The sequence below is a fragment of the Eumetopias jubatus genome, unplaced genomic scaffold, assembly GCF_037043125.1.
Source record: "Eumetopias jubatus isolate StellerSeaLion01/CBP00866 unplaced genomic scaffold, mEumJub1_p1.0 scaffold_10, whole genome shotgun sequence".
NCBI classification, from domain to species: domain Eukaryota; kingdom Metazoa; phylum Chordata; class Mammalia; order Carnivora; family Otariidae; genus Eumetopias; species Eumetopias jubatus.
The window spans coordinates 129,670,327-129,687,574 of record NW_028274816.1 but is presented as its reverse complement, the minus strand read 5'-3'; positions in this window follow the sequence as shown (position 1 = coordinate 129,687,574).

Sequence of the window (17,248 nt, the reverse complement as noted above, 5' to 3'; positions counted from 1 at the left end):
TTCGCGTAAGGATGAGAAGCACTTTAGCATGAAACGGTGAAGGCATCTTGAACGGGCCCTGTGACGGTGCTGGAGAAACCTCTTGTGAAGTAGGCTTCCCTCAGCTTTCCTATGGTTTCAGTGAGATGAAAGTGTTTTCCGTAGTGGGTGTGACGGCGTAAGTGACATGGCCTAGACTTAACTCTCCGTGTCGAATGTGCCTACAGTCGTGAAATGAAGAACGATGTATGGAAATGGATGATGTGACCAAGCCTAAGGAAGATAGCATGCGATTGTTTAACTGTAAGAAGAAATCTATGGTGTTGCCGTCCTTCGACTACCATCTCCTTTCGTAAGGTTGGAATCAGCTTGTTAAACGTTGTGTGCATTGAAAGAGATGGAACGCGCGATCCTGTACAGCGAGTAACACGTTGTGCGGAGGGTTTCTCTCTTTTAAGTCCTGTGTCCTGCAGGTGGATGGGTCGTCAAATGGACGTGGGCTCGCCTCAGGCCTAGTAGTCTTACACTGAACTCTGACAAACAAGGCCACGTCAAACAGGCTTTGGTTCGACCATCTTGGTTCTTGAAGATAAAGGCCTTTGGAGATATATGTGTTGTTATCTAAGGGAAGGTTCTTATACTCACCTCTCAAGAAGCAAAACTGCAGGAAATTGTCTTTCCACTACCACCTACAGGGACGAAGATGGAAGCAATTTCTAACGTTCGCAGTGAAGGCACAAATACTGTGTCATGTACCACTGCTTGAGAAAGAAGTTGTGTCGAAAGTTTCTCCTTACTCAGATCTTCTTTCAGGAAACTAGAATCGTTTTCATTTCTTCGCCTGAAAGCATAAGGAAAATGCCATAGGCTGATTTGTGAAGAAAAATGTGGGTCGAATTTTACCACCATGTCACAAGTTGTCCCTTATAGAGGTGTGTGTCTGGAATCGGAGGAAGCGTAAGGAACGTGCTATACCCTTAGTTCTACAAAACAACGCTGTGGAGGTGCGGTCCTTCGACTGCGATCTCCTCTGCTAAGAAACGAACGGATTGAGGCAAAGTGTGAAAGAAAGCAGAGGGGAAGCGTGATCTACCGTACTCGCGGAACAACGTCTTCCGGAGGGCTTTTCTCAAGGAACACCATGCATGGGTCACGAAGATAGAAGCGACTTCCAAAGTATGCGAGTTATGTAGAGGAAAGGCATACACGAAACTGTGCGAACCAAGTCTATCTCAAACGCGACTTCGAACTCCCATCTGGGTTCACGAGGAATTCATAGTCACAAAACGTATGTGTTGAATCCTAAACAAAGGGAGTGCTATTCAGTCTGAAGAAACACCCCTGCAGAGAAACCGTGTTTCTACTAACATCTTCCCTGAACATGGTAGAATTTTCCAACGTAAGTATGAAATCGCAACGAATGTGCCCCATGCCTGTCCCACAGATATACTTAGTGTAGAATGTCTGTCCCCATTCGAATTTTGTTCTGTGAGAAGTGTTTTCAAGAGTAGGAGAGAGAGCAGATGGATCGTGTCAAGGTTTTCATTGTGAGAAGGAAATCCATCAGGAAAGCCATACACGTAAGGATGAGAAGCACTTTAGAATGAAACGGTGAAGGCATCTTCAGTGGGCCCTGTGACGGTGCTGGAGAAACCTCTTCTGAATTAGGCTTCCCTCAACTGTCCTTTGGTTTCAGTGAGATGAAAGTGTTTTCCGTAGTGGGTGTGAAGGCGTAAGGGATATGACCTAGACATAACTCTCCGTGTCGAATGTGCCTACAGTCGTGACATGAAGAATGATGTATGGAAATGGATGATGTGAGCAAGCCTAAGGAAGATGGCATACGTTTGTTTAACTCTAAGAAGAATCTATAGTTATGCCGTCCTTCGACTACCATCTCTTTTCGTAAGGTTGGTAGCAGCTTGGTAAACGTTGTGTGCAAGGAAAGAGATGGAACGCGCGAACCTGTACAGCGAGGAACACGTTGTGCGGAGGGTTTCTCTCCTTTAAGTCCTGTGTAATGCAGGTGGATGGGTCTTCAAATGGACGTGGGCTTGCCTCAGGCCTAGTAGTCTTACACTGAACTTTGAGATACAAGGCCACTTCAAACACGCTTTCATGCGAACATCTTGGTCCTTGAAGTTGGAAGCCCTTGGAGATATATGTTTTGCTCTCTGAGAAAAGGTTCTTATACTCACCTCTCAAGAAACAAAACTGCAGGGAAATAATCTTTTCACTACCGCCTACAGGGACGAAGATGGAAGCAATTTCCAACGTTCGCAGTGAAGGCACAAATACTGTGTCATGTACCACTGCTTGAGAAAGAAGTTGTGTCGAAAGTTTCTCCCTACTCAGATCTTGTTTCAGGAAGCTACAAGTGTTTTCAGTTCTTCGCGTGAAAGCGCAAGGAAAATGCCATAGGCTGAATTCTGAAGAAAAATGTGGGTCGAAAGTTGACACCAAGTCACATATTGTCCCCTATAGAGGTGTGTGTCTGGAAATCGGAGGAAGCGTAAGGAACGTGCTATACACTTAGTTCTACAAAACAACGCTGTGGAGGTGCGGTCCTTCGACTGTCATCTCCTCTGCTAGGAAACGAACGGATTGAGGCAAAGTGTGAAAAAAAGCAGAGGTGAAGCATGATCTACCTTACTCGCGGAAGAACTTCTTACGGAGGGTTTTCTCAAGGAGCACCATGCATGGGTCACGAAGATAGAAGCGTCTTCCAAAGTATGCGAGTTATGCAGAAGAAAGGCATACTCGAATCTGTGCGAAACAAGTCTATCTCAAACGCGACTTCGAGCTCCCATCTCGGTTGGCGAGGAATTCATAGTCACAAAACATATGTGTTGAATCCTAAACAAAAGGAGTACTATCCATTGTGAGGAAACACCACCACAGAGAAACCGTGTTTCTCCTAACATCTTCCCTGAACATGGTAGACTTTTCCAGCGTAAGTGTGAAATCGCGAGGAATGTGCCCCGTGCCTGTCCCACAGACATACTTAGTGTAGAATGTCTGTCGCCATTCGAATCTTCTTCTGTGAGAAGTGTTTTCAAGAGTAGGAGATAGAGCAGAAGGAACGTGTCAAGGTTTTCATTGTGAGAAGGAAATCCATCAGGAAAGCCATACACGTAAGGATGAGAAGCACTTTAGCATGAAACGGTGAAGGCATCTTGAATGGGCCCTGTGACGGTGCTGGAGAAACCTCTTCTGAAGTAGGCTTCCCTCAGATGTCCTATGGTTTCATGAGATGAAAGTGTTTTCCGTCGTGGGTGTGAAGGCATAAGGGAAATGGCCTAGACTTAACTCTGCGTGTAGAATGTGCCTACAGTCGTGACATGAAGAACGATGTATGGAAATGGAGGATGTGAGCAAGCCTAAGGAAGATGGCATATGTTTGTTTAACTGTAAGAACAAATCTATGGTGTTGCCGTCCTTCGACTACCATCTCTTTTCGTAAGGTTGGAATCAGCTTGTTAAACTTTGTGTGCAAGGAAAGAGATGGAACGCGCGATCCTGTACAGCGAGGAACACGTTGTGCGGAGGGTTTCTCTCTTTTAAGTCCTGTGACCTGCTGGTGGATGGGTCTTCAAATGGACGTGGGCTCGCCTCAGGCCTAGTAGCCTTACACTGAACTCTGAGAAACAAGGCCACGTCAAACAGGCTTTCATGCGAACATCTTGGTTCTTGAAGATAAAGGCCCTTGGAGATATATGGGTTGTTCTCTAAGGGAAGGCTCTTATACTCACCTCTCAAGAAACAAAGCTGCAGGGAAATAGTCTTTCCACTACCACCTACAGGGACGAAGATGGAAGCAATTTCCAACGTACGCAGTGAAGGCTCCAATACTGTGTCATGTACCACTGCTTGAGAAAGAAGTTGTGTCGAAAGTTTCTCCCTACTCAGATCTTGTTTCAGGAAGCTAGAGGTGTTTTCAGTTCTTCGCGTGAAAGTGCAAGGAGAATGCCGTAGGCTGAATTGTGAAGAAAAATGTGGGTCGAATGTTACAACCAAGTCACAAGTTGTCCCCTATAGAGGTGTGTGTCTGGAAATCGGAGGAATCGTAAGGAACGTGCTATACCCTTAGTTCCTCAAAACAACGCTGTGGAGATGCGGTCCTTCGACTGCCGTCTCCTCTGCTAAGGAACGAAGCGGCTTGAGGCAAAGTGTGAAAGAAAGCAGAGGGGAAGCGTGATCTACTTTACTCGCGGAACCACTTCTTACGGAGGGTTTTCTCAACGAGCACCATTCATGGGTCACGAAGATAGAAGCGTCTTCCAAAGTATGCGAGTTATTCAGAAAAAAGGGATACACGAATGTGTGCGAATCAAGTCTATCTCAAACGCGACTTCGAGCTCCCATCTCGGTTGGCGAGGAATTCATAGTCACAAAACGTATGTGTTGAATCCTAAACAAAGGGAGTACTATTCATTCTGAAGAAACACCACTACAGAGAAACCGTGTTTCTACTAACATCTTCCCGGAACATGGTAGACTTTTCCAACGTAAGTGTGAAATCGCAAGGAATGTGCCCCGTGCCTGTCCCACACACATACTTAGTGTAGAATGTCTGTCCCCATTCGAATCTTGTTCTGTGAGAAGTGTTTTCAAGAGTAGGAGAGAGAGCAGATTCAACGTGCCAAGGTTTTCATTGTGAGAAGGAAATCCATCAGGAAAGCCATACACGTAAGGATGAGAAGCACTTTAACATGAAACGGTGAAGGCATCTTGAATGGGCCCTGTGACGGTGCTGCATAAACCTCTTCTGAAGTATGCTTCCCTCATCTGTCCTATGGTTTCAGTGAGATGAAAGTGTTTTCCGGAGTGGGTGTGAAGGCATAAGGGACATGGCCTGGACTTAACTCTCCGTGTCGAATGTGCCTACAGTCGTGACATGAAGAACGATGTATGGAAATGGAAGATGTGAGGAAGCCTAAGGAAGATGGCATACGTTTGTTTAACTCTAAGAACAAAACTATAGTGTTGCCGTCCTTCGACTACCATCTCTTTTCGTAAGGTTGGAAGCAGCTTGGTAAACCTTGAGTGCAATGAAAGAGATGGAACGCGCGATGCTCTACAGCGAGGAACACGTTGTACGGAGGGTTTCTCTCCTTTAATTCCTGTGTCATGCAGGTGGATGGGTCTTCAAATGGACGTGGGCTCGGCTCAGGCCTAGTAGCCTTACACTGAACTCTGAGAAACAAGGCCACGTCAAACAGGCTGTCGTGCGAACACCATGGTTCTTGAAGATAGAAGCCCTTGGAGATATATGTGTTGCTCTCTGAGATAAGGTTCTTGTACTCACCTCTCAAGAAACAACACTGCAGCGAAATAGTCTTTCCACTACGACCTACAGGGAAGAAGATGGAAGCAATTTTCAACGTACGCAGAGAAGGCACAAGTACTGTGTCATATACCACTGCTTGAAAAAGAAGTTGTGTCAAAAGTTTCTCCCAACTCATATCTTGCTTCCGGAAGCTAGAAGCGTTTTCGGTTCTTTGCGTGAAAGCATAAGGAAAATGCCATAGGCTGAATTGTGAAGAAAAATGTGGGTCGAATATTACCACCAACTCACAAGTTATCCCCTAAAGAGGTGTGTGTATGCAAATCGGAGGAAGCGTAATGAACGTGCTCTGCAGTTAAGTCTTTAAGAACAATGCTGTGGAGGAGCGGTCCTTCGACTGTCTTCTCCTTTCCTAAGGATCGAAGCGGCTTTACACCAAGTGTGAAGTCTTGTGCCATGAAGTTGGAAGGACTTCAAACGTACGCGAGCTAGCCTCAGCAGAGCCTTACGCTGAACTCAGAGAAACAAGGCCATCTCGATACTGATTTCGTGCTCACATCTTGGTTCGGGAAGAATGAAGCCTGCGGAGCTATATGTGTAAGTGCCTTACACTCACCTCTCAAGGAACAACACGGTAGAGGGAGATAGTCCTTCTAGTGCCACCTACAGGGAAGAAGATGGAAAAACGTTCCAATGGTCACAGCGAAGGCACAGGTACTGGGCCATATAGCGCTGCTTGAGAAAGAAGTCGTGTCGAAAGCTTCTCCCAACTCAGATCTTGTTTCGGTAGAGAGAAGCGTTTTCAGTACTTGATGTGAAAACACAAGGAAAACGCCGGATGCTGAATGGTGAAGAATAGTGTGGTTCGAATGTGACAAGCAACACACTCGTTGTCTCCTAGAGAGGCCTATGTCTGGAAATGAGAGGAAGCATAAGGAATGTGCTATACACTTAGGTCTACACAACAGTGCTGTAGAGATGCGGTCCTTCGACTGCCATCTCCTCTGCTAAGAAGCGAAGCGGCTTGAGGCAAAGTGTGAAAGAAAGCAGAGGGGAAGCGTGATCTACCTTACGCGTGGAACAACTTCTTACGGAGGGCTTTTCTCAACGAACACAATGCATGGGTCACGAAGATAGAAGCATCTTCCAAAGTATGCCAGTTAGGCAGATGAAGGCATACACGAATCTCTGTGACCCAAATCTATCTCAAACGCGACTTCGAGCTCCCATCTGGGTTCGCAAGGAATTCATAGTCACAAAACGTATGGGTTGAATCCTAAACAAAAGGAGTACACTTCAGTCTGAAGAGACTCCACTGCAGAGAAACCGTGTTTCTACTAACATCTTCCCTGAACACGGTAGACTTTTCCAACGTAAGTGTGAAATCGCAAGGAATGTGCCCCGTGCCTGTGCTACAGATGTACTTAGTGTAGATTGTCTGTCTCAAATCGAATCTTGTTCCGTGAGAAGTGTTTTCAAGTGTACGAGTTAGAGCAGATGGAATGTGTCAAGGTTTTCACTGTGAGAAGGAAATCCACCAGGAAAGCCATAAATGTAAGGATGAGAAGCACTTTAGCATGAAACGGTGAAGGCTTCTAGAATGGGACCTGTGACGGTGCTGGAGAAACCACTTGTGAAGTAGGCTTCCCTCAGCTGTCCTATGGTTTCAGAGAGATGAAAGTGTTTTCGGTAGTGGGTGTGAAGGCGTAAGGGATATGGCCTAGACTTAACTCTCCGTGTCGAATGTGCCTACCGTCGTGACATGAAGAACGATGTATGGAAATGGATGATGCGAGCAAGCCCAAGGAAGATGGCATACGTTTGTTTAACTCTAAGAACAAATCTATAGTGCTGCCGTCCTTCTACTACCATCTCTTTTCGTAAGGTTGGAAGCAGCTTGAAAAAACCTTGTGTGCAAGGAATGAGATGGAACGCGCGATCCCGTAGAGCGAGGAACACGATGTGCGGAGCGTTTCTCTCCTTTAAGTCCTGTGTCATGCAGGTGGTTTAGTCTTCAAATGGACGTGGGCTCGCCTCAGGCCTAGTAGCCTTACACTGAACTCTGAGAAACAAGGCCACGTCAAACTGGCTGTCGTGCAAACATCTTGGTTCTTGAAGATAGAAGCCCTTGGGGATATATGTGTTGCTCTCTGATAGAAGGTTCTTATTCTCACATCTCAAGAAACAAAACTGCAGGCAAATAGTCTTTCCACTACCGCCTACAGGGAAGAAGATGGAAGCAATTTCCAACGTTCACAGTGAAGGCTCCAATACTGTGTCATGTACCACTGCTTGAGAAAGAAGTTGTGTCGAAAGATTCTCCCTACTCAGATCTTGTTTCAGGAAGCTAGAAGCGTTTTCAGTTCTTCGCCTGAAAGCGTAATGAAAATGCGATAGGCTGAATTGTGAAGAAAACTGTGGGTCGAATGTTTCCACCAAGTCACAAGTTGTCCCCTAAAAAGGTGTGTGTCTGTAAATCGGAGGAAGCGTAAGGAACGTGCTATACACTTAGTTCTACAAAACAACGCTGTGGAGGTGCGTTCCTTCGACTGCCATCTCCTCTGCTAGGAAACGAAGCGGGTTGAGGCAAAGTGTGAAAGAAAGCAGAGGGGAAGCCTGATCTACCTTACTCGCGGAACAACTTCTTACGGAGGGCTTTTCTCAACGAACACCATGCATGCGTCATGAAGATAGAAGCGTCTTCCAAGGTATTCGAATTAGGCAGAGGAAAGTCATACACGAATCTCTGTGAACCAAGTGTATCTCAAACGCGACTTCGAGCTCCAATATGGGTTCGTGAGGAATTCATAGTCACAAAACGTATATGTTGAATCCTAAACAAAGGGAGTACTATTCAGTCTGAAGAAACACCACTGCAGAGAAACCATGTTTCTACTAAGATCTTCCCTGAACATGGTCGACTTTTCAACGTAAGTGTGAAATCGCAAGGAATGTACACCGTGCCTGTCCCACAGACATACTTAGTGTAGAATGTCTGTCCCCATTCGAATCTTGTCATGCAGTTGGATGGGTCTTCATATGGCCGTGGGCTCGCCTCAGGCCTAGTAGCCTTACACTGAACTCTGAGAAACAAGGCCACGTCAAACAGGCTGTCGTGCGAACACCATGGTTCTTGAGAATAGAAGCCCTTGGAGATATATGTGTTGCTCTTTTAGGGAAGGTTCTTATACTCACCTCTCAAGAAACAAAACTGCAGGGAAATAGGCTTTCCACTACAACCTACAGGGAAGAAGATGGAAGCAATTTGAAACTTTCGCAGAGAAGGCACAAATACTGTGTCATATACAATTGCTTGAGAAAAAATTTGTGTCGAAAGTTTCTCCGAACTCATATCTTGCTTCAGGAAGGTAGAAGCGTTTTCAGTTGTTTGTGTGAAAGCATAAGGAATATGCCATATGCTGAATTGTGAAGAAAAATGTGGGGCGATTGTTACCACCAACTCACAAGTTGTCCCCTATAGAGGTGTGTGTATAGAAATCGGAGGAAGCATAAGGAACGTGCTCTGCAGTTAAGTCTTTAAGAACAATGCTGTGGAGTAGCGGTCCTTCGACTCCCTTCTGCTTTCCTAAGGATCGAAGCAGCTTTACACCAAGTGTGAAGTCTTGTGTCATGAAGTTGGAAGGACTTCAAACGTACGCGAGCTAGCCTCAGCAGAGCCTTACGCTGAACTCAGAGAAACAAGGCCATCTCGATACTGATTTCGTGCTCACATCTTGGTTCGGGAAGAATGAAGCCTGCGGAGCTATATGTGTCAGTGCCTTACACTCACCTCTCAAGGAACAACACGGTAGAGGGAGATAGTCCTTCTACTGCCATCTACTGGGAAGAAGATGGAAGAACGTTCCAACGGTCACAGCGAAGGCACAGGTACTGGGCCATATAGCACTGCTTGAGAAAGAAGTCGTGTCGAAAGCTTCACCCAACTCACATGTTGTTTCGGTAGAGAGAAGCGTTTTCAGTACTTGATGTGAAAACACAAGGAAAACGCCCCATGCTGAATGGTGAAGAATAGTGTGGTTCGAATGTGACAAGCAACACACTCGTTGTCTCCTAGAGAGGTGTCTGTCTGGAAATGAGAGGAAGCGTAAGGAATGTGCTATAAACTTAGTTCTACAAAACAACGCTGTTGAGGTGCGGTCCTTCGACTGCCATCTCCTCTGCTAAGAAAGGAAGCGGCTTGAGGCAAAGTGTGAAAGAAAGCAGAGGGGAAGCGTGGTGTACCTTACTCGCGGAACAACTATTTACAGAGGGCTTTTCTCAACGAACACCATTCATGGGCCTCGAAGATAGAAGCGTCTTCCAAAGTACGCGAGTTATGCAGAGGAAAGGCAAACACGAATCTGTGCGAACCATGTCTATCTCAAACGCGACTTCGAGCGCCCATCTGGGTTCGCGAGGAATTCATAGTCACAAAACGTATGTGTTGAATCCTAAACAAAGGGAGTACTATTCAGTCTGAAGAAACACCACTACAGAGAAACCGTGTTTCTACTAACATCTTCCCTGAACATGGTAGACTTTTCCAACGTAAGTTTGAAATCGCAAGGAATGTGCCCCGTGTCTGTGCTACAGACGTACTTAGTGTAAATTGTCTGTCCGAATTCGAATCTTGTTCCGTGAGAAGTGTTTTCAAGACTAGGATTGAGAGCAGATGGAATGTGTCAAGGTTTTCATTGTGAGAAGGAAATCCACCAGGAAAGCCATACACGTAAGGATGAGAAGCACTTTAGCATGAAACGGTGAAGGCTTCTAGAATGGGCCCTGTGACGGTGCTGGAGAAACCACTTGTGAAGTAGGCTTCCCTCAGCTGTCCTTTGGTTTCAGTAAGAGGAAAGTGTTTTCGGTAGTGGGTGTGAAGGCGTAAGGGATATGGCCTAGACTTAACTCTCCTTGTCGAATGTGCCTACCTTCGTGACATGAAGAACGATGTATGGAAATGGATGATGTGAGCAAGCCTAAGGAAGATGGCATACGTTTGTTTAACTCTAAGAACAAATCTATAGTGTTGCCGTCCTTCGACTCCTATCTATTTAGGTAAGGTTGGAAGCAGCTTGTTAAACCTTGTGTGCAAGGAAAGAGATGGAACGTGCGATCCTGTACAGCGAGGAACACGTTGTGCGGAGAGTTTCTCTCCTTTAAGTCCTGTGTCATGCAGGTGGTTTAGTCTTCAAATGGACGTGGGCTCGCCTCAGGCCTAGTAGCCTTACACGGAACTCTGAGAAACAAGGCCACGTCAAACAGGCTGTCGTGCGAACATCTTGGTTCTTGAAGATAGAAGCCCTTGGAGATATATGTGTTGCTCTCTGATAGAAGGTTCTTATTCTCACCTCTCAAGAAACAAAACTGCAGGGAAATAGTCTTTCCACTACCGCCTACTGGGAAGAAGATGGAAGCAATTTCCAACGTTCGCAGTGAAGGCACAAATACTGTGTCATGTACCACTGCTTGAGAAAGAAGTTGTGTCGAAAGTTTCTCCCTACTCAGATCTTGTTTCAGGAAGCTAGAAGCGTTTTCAGTTCTTCGCCTGAAATCGTAATGAAAATGCGATAGGCTGAATTGTGAAGAAAACTGTGGGTCGAATGTTTCCACCAAGTCACAAGTTGTCCCCTAAAAAGGTGTGTGTCTGTAAATCGGAGGAAGCGTAAGGAATGTGCTATACACTTAGTTCTACAAAACAACGCTGTGGAGGTGCGGTCCTTCGACTGCCATCTCCTCTGCTAGGAAACGAAGCGGGTTGAGGCAAAGTGTGAAAGAAAGCAGAGGGGAAGCGTGATCTACCTTACTCGCGGAACAACTTCTTACGGAGGGCTTTTCTCAACGAACACCATGCATGCGTCACGAAGATAGAAGTGTCTTCCAAAGTATTCGAATTAGGCAGAGGAAAGTCATACACGAATCTCTGCGAACCAAGTGTATCTCAAACGCGACTTCGAGCTCCAATATGGGTTCGCGAGGAATTCATAGTCACAAAACGTATGTGTTGAATCCTAAACAAAGGGAGTACTATTCAGTCTGAAGAAACACCACTGCAGAGAAACCGTGTTTCTTCTAAGATCTTCCCTGAACATGGTAGACTTTTCAACGTAAGTGTGAAATCGCAAGGAATGTACCCCGTGCCTGTCCCACAGACATACTTGGTGTAGAATGTCTGTCCCCATTCGAATCTTGTCATGCAGGTGGATGGGTCTTCATATGGGCGTGGGCTCGCCTCAGGCCTAGTAGCCTTACACTGAACTCTGAGAAACAAGGCCACGTCAAACAGGCTGTCGTGCGAACACCATTGTTCTTGAAGATAGAAGCCCTTGGAGATATATGTGTTGCTCTCTAAGGGAAGGTTCTTATACTCACCTCTCAAGAAACAAAACTGCAGGGAAATGGGCTTTCCACTACAACCTACAGACCTATCCACAGAGACCTGGCAGGCCAGAAAGGACTGGCAAGATATCTTCAGGGCAAAAAACGAGAAAAATATGCAGCAAAGAATACTGTATCCAGGTAAGCTATCATTGAAAATAGAAGGAGAGATAAAAAGCTACCAGAACAAACAAAAATTAAAGGAATTTGCAAACACGACACCAGCCCTCCAAGAAATATTGAGAGGGGTCCTCTAAGCAAAGAGGGAACCTAAAAGCAGCAAGGAGCAGAAACGAACACAGACAACAGACAGTTAACAGTCACCTTACAGGTAATACAATGGCACGAAAATCATACCTTTCAATAGTTACCCTGAATGTAAATGGGCTAAATGCCCCAATCAAAAGACACAGGCTATCAGATTGGATTAAAAAACAAGACCCATCAATATGCTGTCTGCAAGAGACTCATTTTACACCCAAAGACACCCCCAGATTGAAAGTGAGGGGGTGGAAAACCATTTACCATGCAAATGGACACTAAAAGAAAGCTGGGGTGACAATCCTTATATTAGACAAACAAGATTTTAAAACAAAGACTGTAATAAGAGATGAGGAAGGACACTATATCCTACTTAAAGGGTCTATCCAACAAAAAGATCTAAAAATTGTAAATATCTATGCCCCGAACATGGGAGCATCCAATTATATAAGGCAATTAATAAGAAAAGCAAAGAAACACATTGACAACAATACAATAATAGTGGGGGACTTTAACACCCCCCTGACTGAAATGGACAGATCATCTAAGCAAAAGATCAACAAGGAAATAAAGACTTTAAATGACACACTGGACCAAATGGACTTCACAGACATATTCAGAACATTCCATCCCAAAGCAAAGGAATACACATTCTTCTCTAGTGCCCATGGAACATTCTCCAGAATTGATCACCTCCTAGGTCACAAATCAGGTCTCAATCAGTACCAAAAGATTGGGATCATTCCCTGCATATTTTCAGACCACAATGCTTTGAAACTAGAACTCAACCACAAGAGGAAAGTCGGAAAGAACTCAAATACATGGAGGCTAAAGAGCATCCTACTAAAGAATGAATGGGTCAACCAAGAAATTAAAGAAGAATTAAAAAAATTCATGGAAACCAATGAAAATGAAAACACAACTGTTCAAAATCTTTGGGACACAGCAAAGGCAGTCCTGAGAGGAAAGTATATAGCAATAGAAGCCTTTCTCAAGAAACAAGAAAGGTCTCAAATACACAACCTAACCCTACACCTAAAGGAGCTAGAGAAAGAACAGCAAATAAAGCCTAAACCCAGCAGGAGAAGAGAAATCATAAAGATCAGAGCAGAAATCAATGAACTAGAAACCAAAAGAACAGTAAAACGGATCAACGAAACTAGGAGCTGGTTCTTTGAAAGAATTAACAAGATTGATAAACCCCTGGCCAGACTGATCAAAAAGAAAAGAGAAATGACCCAAATCAACAAAATCATGAATGAAAGAGGAGAGATCACAAGCAACACCAAAGAAATACAAACAATTATAAGAACATATTATGAGCAACTCTATGCCAGCAAATTAGATAACCTGGAAGAAATGGGTGCATTCCTAGAGATGTATCAACTACCAAAATTGAACCAGGAAGAAATAGAAAACCTGAACAGACCTATAACCACTAAAGAAATTGAAACAGTCATCAAAAATCTCCCAAGAAACAAAAGCCCAGGGCCAGATGGCTTCCCAGGGGAATTCTATCGGACATTTCAAGAAAAATTAATACCTATTCTCCTGAAACTGTTCCAAAAAATAGAAATGGAAGGGAAACTTCCAAACTCATTTTATGAGGCCAGCATTACCTTGATCCCAAAACCAGACAAAGACCCCATCAAAAAAGAGAATTACAGACCAATATTCTTGATGAACATGGATGCAAAAATTCTCACCAAAATACTAGCCAATAGGATCCAACAGTACATTAAAAGGATTATTCACCACGACCAAGTGGGATTTATTCCTGGGCTACAAGGCTGGCTCAACATCCGCAAATCAATCAACGTGATACAATACATTAACAAAAGAAAGAACAAAAATCATAGGATCCTCTCAATCGATGCAGAAAAAGCATTTGACAAAGTACAACATCCTTTCTTGATCAAAACTCTTCAGAGTATAGGGATAGAGGGTACATACCTCAATATCATAAAAGCCATCTATGAAAAACCTACAGCGAATATCATTCTCAATGGGGAAAGGCTGAGAGCTTTTTCCCTAAGGTCAGGAACGCGGCAGGGATGTCCACTCTCACCACTGCTATTCAACATAATATTAGAAGTCCTAGCCACAGCAATCAGACAACAAAAAGAAATCAAAGGCATCCAAATCGGCAAAGGGGAAGTCAAACTCTCACTCTTTGCAGATGATATGATACTGTATGTGGAAAACCCAAAAGACTCCACCCCAAAACGGCTAGAACTCATACAGGAATTCAGTAATGTAGCAGGATATAAAATCAATGCACAGAAATCAGTGGCATTCCTATACACCAACAACAAGACAGAAGAGAGACAAATCAAGGAGTCTATCCCATTTACAATTGCACCCAAAATCATTAGATACCTAGGAATAAATCTAACCAAAGAGGCAAAGGATCTGTACTCAGAAAACTATAAAATACTCAGGAAAGAAATTGAAGAAGACACAAAGAAATGGAAAAACGTTCCATGCTCATGGATTGGGAGAATCAACATTGTGAAGATGTCAATGCTACCTAGAGCAATCTACACATTCAATGCAATCCCCATCAAAATACCATCCACTTTTTTCAAAGAAATGGAACAAATAATCCTAAAATTTGTATGGAACCAGAAGAGACCCAGAATAGCCAGAGGAATACTGAAAAAGAAAAGCAAAGCTGGCGGCATCACAATTCCGGACTTCCAGCACTATGACAAAGCTGTCATCATCAAGACAGTATGGTACTGGCACAAGAACAGACACACCGATCAATGGAACAGAATCGAGAGCCGAGTAATGGACCCTCAACTCTATGGGCAACTTATCTTTGACAAAGCACGAAAGAATGTCCAATGGAAAAGAGACAGTCTCTTCAACAAATGGTGTTGGGAAAATTGGACAGCCACATGCAGAAGAATGAAACTGGACCATTTCCTTACACCACACACAAAAATAGACTCCAAATAGTTGAAAGACCTAAACGTGAGACAGGAGTCCATCCAAATCCTAAAGGAGAACACAGGTAGCAACCTTTTCGACCTTAGCCGCAGCAACTTCTTCCTAGAAACATCGCCAAAGGCACGGGAAGCCAGGACAAAAATGAACTATTGGGATTTCATCAAGATAAAAAGCTTCTGCACAGCAAAATAAACAGTCCACAAAACCAAAAGACAACCGACAGAATGGGAGAAAATATTTGCAAATGACATATCAGATAAAGGGCTAGTATCCAAAATCTATAAAGAACTTATCCAACTCAACACCCAAAGAACAAATAATCCAATCAAGGAATGGGCAGAAGACATGAACACACATTTTTCCAAAGAAGACATCCAAATGGCCAACAGGCACATGAAAAAGTGCTCAACATCGCTCGGCATCAGGGAAATCCAAATCAAACCTCAATGAGATACCACCTCACACCCGTCAGAATGGCTAAAATTAACAAGTCAGGGAACGACAGATGTTGGCGGGGATGTGGAGAAAGGGGAACCCTCCTACACTGTTGGTGGGAATGCAAGCTGGTGCAACCACTCTGGAAAACAGTATGGAGGTTCCTCAAACAGTTGAAATTAGAGCTACCGTTCGATCCAGCAATTGCACTACTGCGTATTTACCACAAAGATACAAATGTAGGGACCCGAAGGGGTACGTGTACCCCAATGTTTATAGCAGCAATGTCCACCATAGCCAAACTGTGGAAAGAGCCAAGATGCCCATCGAAAGATGAATGGATAAAGTAGAGGTTGTATATATACACAATGGAATATTATGCAGCCATCAAAAGGAATGAGATCTTGCCATTTGCAACGACGTGGATGGAACTGGAGGGTGTTATGCTGAGTGAAATAAGTCAATCAGAGAAAGACATGTATCACATGACCTCACTGATATGAGGAATTTTTAATCTCAGGAAAGAAACTGAGTGTTACTGGAGTGGTTGGGGGTGGGAGGTATGGGGTGGCTGGGTGATAGACATTGGGGATGGTATGTGCTACGGTGAACGCTGTGAATTGTGTAAGACTGTTGAATCACAGATCTGTACTTCTGAAACAAATAACGCAACATATTTTAAGAAAAAAGAAAAAGAAGAAGATAACAGGAGAGGAAGAAAAGGGGAGTATGTCAGAGGGGGAGACGAACCATGAGAGATGATGAACTCTGAAAAACAAACTGAGGGTTCTGGAGGGGAGGGGGGTGGGGGGATGGGTTAGCCTGGTGATGGGTATTGAGGAGGGCACGCTCTACATGGAGCACTGGTGTTATGAACAAACAATGAATCATGGAACACTGCACCAAAAACTAATGATGTAATATATGGTGATTAACATAACAATAAAAAAATTAAAAAAAAAAAAGAACAATGCTGTGGAGGAGCGATCCTTCGACTCATTTCTCCTTTCCTAAGGATCGAAGCGGCTTTACACCAAGTGTGAAGTCTTGTGTCATGAAGTTGGAAGGCCTTCAAACGTACGCGAGCTACCCTCAGCAGAGCCTTATGCTGAACTCAGAGAAACAAGGCCATGTCGATACTGATTTCGTGCTCACGTCTTGGTTCGGGAAGAATGAAGCCTTCTGAGCTATATGTGTCAGTGCCTTACACTCACCTCTCAAGGAACAACACGGTAGAGGGAGATAGTCCTTCTACTGCCATCTACTGGGAAGAAGATGGAAGAACGTTCCAACGGTCACAGCGAAGGCACAGGTACTGGGCCATATAGCGCTGCTTGAGAAAGAAGTCGTGTCGAAAGCTTCTCCCAACTCAGATCTTGTTTCGGTAGAGAGAAGCGTTTTCAGTACTTGATGTGAAAACACAAGGAAAGCGCCCCATGCTGAATGGTGAAGAATAGTGTGGTTCGAATGTGACAAGCAACACACCCGTTGTCTCCTAGAGAGGTGTATGTCTGGAAATGAGAGGAAGCGTAAGGAATGTGCTATACACTTAGTTCTACGAAACAATGCTGTGGAGGTGCGGTCCTTCGACTGCCATCTCCTCTGCGAAGAAACGAAGCGGCTTGAGGCAAAGTGTGACAGAAAGCAGAGGGGAAGCGTGATCTACCTTACTCGCGGAACAACTTCTTACGGAGGGCTTTTCTCAACGAACACCATTCATGGGTCACGAATATAGAAGCATCTTCCAAAGTATGGGAGATAGGCAGAGGAAAGGCATAAACGAATCTGTGAGAACCAAGTCTATCTCAAACGCGACTTCGAGCGCCCATCTGGGTTCACGAGGAATTCATAGTCACAAAACGTATGTGTTGAATCTGAAACAAAGGGAGTACTATTCATTCTGAAGAAACACCACAACAGAGAAACTGTGTTTCTACTAACATCTTCCCTGAACAT